The sequence below is a fragment of the Saccopteryx bilineata genome, chromosome 3 (assembly GCF_036850765.1).
Source record: "Saccopteryx bilineata isolate mSacBil1 chromosome 3, mSacBil1_pri_phased_curated, whole genome shotgun sequence".
Lineage (NCBI taxonomy): Eukaryota > Metazoa > Chordata > Mammalia > Chiroptera > Emballonuridae > Saccopteryx > Saccopteryx bilineata.
The window spans coordinates 194,305,681-194,312,177 of NC_089492.1; positions in this window are offsets into that span (position 1 = coordinate 194,305,681).

Here is a 6,497-nt window from a genome sequence, read left to right on the forward strand (position 1 = left end):
GTTAGGCCAAGGTACAACTTCTATCTCTTTCACATGTTGTTCAGTTCATGAGTCCATTATGCCAACACAAAAATGATCAATAAAAGAGACCGGGTGACGTTACAGAGCTGAGGTTGTCGACTTGTTTGTTTAATGTCTCTTGTAGGGTGGTTGCTACCTACAGGTATTATCAAGCACAACAAAAATCTTCATATTTTTTATTCACTCAAAGGTAAATCCAGATGTCTATTTTCCAAAATTCTTCATGCCATATATATATATATATATATTTTTATAACCCTGTTCCAACCAGACAGGACATTTTTCCTACCTTGAGATCTTATATATATTGACCACTTTCAACACAAAAGTGATAACTAATTTCAACAGGAAGAACTCCACTTATTGGAAAAAATTCCCCTGCTTGCTCTCTAGCAGGGGTACTGCTGAGTGAGTTGTAACACAGCAACAATCCATTTGCTGCTTGGACTTATCATCGGTGAACTATGCTTGGTCTCTTCTCTCTTCCATTAGCTAGTAATAAGGGAATTTCTCCCCTATGCTCATGGAAGGATCCCAATGCCTCAAAAGTAGGTACCATGGCAATCTAAGTCATCTGTTTGTGCAGCTTACTTTAAAAATTATAATTGTAACCAGAAACTGTGCTATGAAAAGAACAAATCAAGACAGATAACAGGAGTGTGACTATTGGGGGAACACAGAAGACCACTTGTGTGGGGGTGGCATTTGATGACACTAAGTGAGATGGAATCAGCTATGTATGGTTTCACATCAGATTATGACAATAAAGAAAAGTACACTAGACAGAATGATTGACTCCCTGGTCAAGTCATCCCTGAAGACAGTAGGCCAGTTCTATTCTTTATCTTTTACCACTGTCCACTGCTACTTTTCTTCTTAATTTGAGCAAATTTATATTAAGATGTTGTCAGTTTGACCAAAAAAACAATATAAATCCTATTGCAAATTCGGCATATACTATGTTTGAGGTATGAAAGGAAATCTTTTATTCTGAAAATCAACAAAAATAGCAAATTAAAATAATTATAAGCACTGCATGGACCATGTAAAGTAATGATGAGTTCACTACCAAGAAGTACTTTCCAATCTGTATCCTATCCACTTCCAACTTTCTTTTGCAGCTGAGTGGCTAATTGAGTCAGTTCTCAACAATGAGATGCAAGAGGAAGGTTGCTCAAGAAATTCTGAGAATGTTAATGATCTTTCTAGTAAGAGAGGAAGGAGGAGGAGGAAGCTCACTCCTCACTGGTACTTCTTCCACCTTTGAATGTAACCTTGATATTTAGAGCTCTTGAAATTGTGAGAAGTTCATTCACTGTTGGTGGGACTGTAAAGTAGTACAACCATTATGGAGGAAAGTATGGTGGTTCCTCAAAAAACTGCAAATAGAACTACCTTATGACCCAGCAATCCCTCTACTGGGTATATACCCCAAAACCTCAGAAACATTGATACGTGAAGACACATGTAGCCCCATGTTCATTGCAGCACTGTTCACAGTGGCCAAGACATGGAAACAACCAAAAAGCCCTTCAATAGAAGACTGGATAAAGAAGATGTGGCACATATACACTATGGAATACTACTCAGCCATAAGAAATGATGACATCAGATCATTTACAGCAAAATGGTGGGATCTTGATAACATTATAAGGAGTGAAATAAGCAAATCAGAAAAAAACAAGAACTACATGATTCCATATATTGGTGGAACATAAAAATGAGACTAAGAGACATGGACAAGAGTGTGGTGGTTACCAAGGGTGGGGGGGGAGGGAGGACATGGGAGGGAGGGAGGGAGGGAGAGAGTTAGGGGGAGGGGGAGGGGCACAGAGAACTAGATAGAGGGTGACGGAGGACAATCTGACTTTGGGCGAGGGGTTTGCAACATAATTTGATGACAAAATAACCTAGACATGTTTTCTTTGAATATATGTACCCTGATTTATTAATGTCATCCCATTACCATTAATAAAAATTTATTAAAAAAAAAAAGAAAGAAAAAGAAATTGTGAGAGGTAGAACGAAAGAATCACAGAGAGGCTGAGCCAGAATCCTTTCAGAGCTCAGCTGTTGAAACAATACCAGCAACTGCCTTCTTGCCTACTCCTTGTTATGTGAAAAAAACAAAACAAAACAAAACAAAAAAAACCTCATTGTGTAGCTCATTGGTATTTGGCTTTTCAGTTTTAAATTATTTTTAATTTTAAATTATCCTGTATGTGTACTGACAATTTAATACACTTAATCTCTAAAATTTGTAAAACCTAGAATAGGAATTGGCATTAAATAAAAATATACTAGATAAACAAGATTAAAGTGAGTTAAAAAGTACCATGAGGAGGTTGAACACATTTGCCTCAATGATGTTACTCAAGTCACTAAAAAGAGAGAACTGAAGAACCTAAGTTCTTGCTATGGTAGTATTGCTTTAATATTCAGTATCATTTTCAGTTGAATGACAAAAGTGAAAAAATAAATTATATATTAACTCAGGTATTGGTGTTGTAGTTGCTGCTACATGTTTGTATATTTTTGTAGGTAATAGGATAGATATTAAATGTTCACACTGCATATTCCATGAGTAACAAGTGTCATTTAGAGAGAAGTTGCCATGAGATTTCCCACAGAATATTATCCCAGCCATGTGTGTGCACACATATGCAATAAGAAAAAATAAACAGCACTGTAATTGCATCTCTCTGGATGCAACCACAGACATGAACATACAATAAGTTTAGAAAAACCATACTGGGAACTTGTAAAGCCAGTAGCCACAGCCACCATCACAGCTGACTGGTCCATGCAGATTCATATTTGATTCGGACAGATGGTAATGAAACAATGAAGCCAAGAGCTGGTGAGCCATTAGCTTTGATCCTAGCTTGCACCCAGCGGGCAAGAAATACACACAGTGGGAAAACACTTCCCTTTCCATTCAGGGCTCCCAAAGCCACCGAGTTTCCTAGAATAATAGGTTTGTACCTCCCCAGCCTTATTCACCTCTGTTCCCCATCTCCTTCTCTCTGCTCTCCCTTCTAATGCTAATCTCAGGAACTGAGAGAGAGGAAGCTCCCAGTCTGTCCCATTTTATAGTGTAAAAATCAAAACCTTTAATTCAATATACAAACAAGGAAGTCTCTGATACAGAGTCATTTATCTGAGGCATAATGGGATTCCTCATGAGAGGGAACCACCCCACATCATGCAACAGTCAAGGGTGTGGGGAAAAGCTTAGTCTTAAAACTAAGGCTTAGGTTACAACGACCCTGCCGGTTTACAGCCTGTCCCCCACACCCAGTGCAAACTATAAGCGAGCAAACATATATATCATATTTACAAACTTATTTGACTAACTTGAACCCAGGTCAATGAAGCCAAAGGAACAATTTGAAAAGATAAGCACAGAAGAAAAGATATCTTTATTAACTTTTTAGAATCTTTGAGTATATTTGGAAATAAATCCCCATTTATATCACAACTCATCAGATTGTTTTAAACAGAACTCCTTATCCAACATCCTGAAGTCATAGCAAAGCTTATAAAAATACAAACTGTCTTGTTTTCCTTCAAGATTGCTGCTATATGTTTTCACTTATTTTCAAAAGCAGCAGGGACAGAATAAGGGCAGATTGCCAAGTTTGAGAGTAGGAATGGCCTTGAAGACAGTCAAAACCAAAATAAACACAAAAACAAACATGTCTACAATTAAAAGATAGTAACACGGTATTATAATTAGTTGTCTCAGGAAGTAAAGATATCTTCAGTTAACTGAATAGGTGACAATTACGTGGATTATTGTCATACTTAAAATGTCAGTGTTAAATGATTGTTTTAAGTACATAATAATAAATTCTGCATTCTTCAGTGGCAAAGGCAACTAAGCTAAATATAGAGAATGCTTTTACTGGAAGCAAAATTAAACATTAACAGAAACCTGCAACACACATTTTAAAAACATGGGGAACAAAAGAGGAATAACCATAGATGAACAAACATAGTTCCAATACTTACCTCGTTGCTTAAAATTAAAAGCAGGTCAAACATCACAAAGAACACCTGTTTGGGGGCACACCTAACATTTTTAGCAGCAAATGCATAAGGAAGGATGACTACAGAGAATTTTATAGAATCTTATAGACCCCTTCCTGGAAATCTGGGTTAATTATAGCATTTATGAAAATAATACTGGTTAATTTCACACCTGCTCTTAAATCCTCATGATTTCCTGGGATATGTTGTGATTACATTATGGTCCTGCAAACCATATTTTCCCCATGTCAATGTTAATTGTACAGGATTAACAAATAACAAATGCTATTTGCTTATATTACTACTGTCAGTAACGTCTCCCTTTGTCCCCACCATAGGTTCTTCCTTTTAAATTCCCAAGTACCCTGCACAAGCATAAAGCCCTCAGTGATTCAGATGTGGCATATTTTTCATCTTTCAAACCATGCCACCTGGAAACTAATACCATAGGCAGGAAGTTATATCTAACCTCAAAATTATGGTAAGGGGCAGTTCTTGCCCCTGCCAACTAAAGTCTGTTTGGATATTTTGAATATTCTTTTATTCATCACCTATGGTTCAATAAACACTATTTTAGACACTAACAACAACAATGCAGAAATATCATGGCCTCTCGCCCTCCTCCTTGATTTTTCTCTCAGGAGAGAAGACATGCCATGTACCAATTGTTGACTGTCTAACTGGAAAGATTTATAAGTTTAAAGAGTATAAAAGGGCACTCGAGTTGAAAATGTTTAGGAACCATCTGATGAGAAAATGAATTTTGATGTGGACTTTGAAGGACTGAATTTGATAATTATAAAAATATAAAGTACAGTTCGAGAAAAGGGTAGTGGTAGCATTACCAGAGAAACTATAGCTTCCTTACATCTTTCTTCACAGACAGAGAAAATATTTTCCACTTAAAAAAGCTGTAAGTATTAAATAAATCTTTAAAAGACCAATATTATCTTTATTTTTAAAATCTTGAATTATATACTTCTTAAAAAATTAAGGAGAAAAAGATATTTTTTTCTGCTTTAAAAAAACCATAATGCTTTATTTATATTGTTTCAAATTATTACGGTTTTTCTCTCAGAATTTATATACTCAGGAGAGTTAAATAGAGCTTCCAAATTTACAATCTTGAAAAAAAATGTATTCTCCTTTAAAGTTAAGACTTTCTTTGAAAGTTTAATTTAATATACACATGAAAAAGTCAGTCAGTTATACTAAATGCTAAACCCAGACATTGGTGTCTTCATAAAATCATGGCTCAGGACATAAATAAAAACAAGAATTGCTTCACATCACAATTTTTGTCCATCAGAAATAGTGACTTATAATTGTGGTTCAGTGTAAATATGTGACACACCACCAGTGGCATAGGTGTCAGTTGATGTGGCCACACTAATCGGTACTAGATTTAAAAATAGTATGAAAATGGAACCAAAGACTGGGTTGACTTTTCAGGAACTTTTCAACTTTTTCTGTTTCCATAATGGAAAGATCGTGGATTTCAGCTTCAGTCAGGACTTGGTTTCAAAACAACTAACCATTTACCAGCCATTCGGTACTGGGCTGATCACTTAACGTTCTGAACAGCAACTTTATGCTCTTTCACAAATGGAATAATGCAAACCAGTAATAATTTGTAGTGAAGAAAAATCTAAGAGACAAATAGTAATACTGAAAACTCATTAGTCATAACAGTACAATAATTGAACACTACTTACCCACTTAATAAACATGGGTTGAGCTCCCACTATGCATGAAAACTACAAAGAAGTTAGCATAGTTACAAGGCCACATTCTGAAACTGGAGAAGCATCTGCTTAAAGGATCTGTGAGTTGTCTTTGGGAAAAGTGAGATGAAGGTTGTGCACCCCACTGAGAGCCTTTGACTGCCCCTTTAGCACTATTTTTCAATGAATTTCTAATATGGAAAAATTTTCATAAAATAATAACTCAATTTATGAATAAAAGGGGAAAATATAAAATGGGCCTGCAATAATATGGCCCTCCATAGCCATGGGTTCTATATCTGAATTTAAATCTGTCTGCATTTGAATTCAACCAACTATGGGTTGGTAATATTTAGGGGGAAAAAAGTTACATAGTTAGGCCTACAGTGGTTGTGCCTGTATTGAAAATGCACAGACTTTTTTTCTTGCTATTATTTCCTAAGCAATACAATATAACAACTATTTATACACAGCATTTACATTGTATTTTGCATTAGATATTATAAGTAATCCAGAGACAATTTAAAGTATGCAGGAGAAGCATGTGTGTAGGTTACATACAAATACTACACCATTTTATGTAAGGGATTTGAGCATCCATTAATTTCGGTGTCCAAGGGGACTCTTAGAACTGATCCTCCATGTATACGAAGTAATGACTATATTAGTAATCAGATAGTGGTGCAGTGGATAGACTGCCATCCTGGTATGCTAAGGACT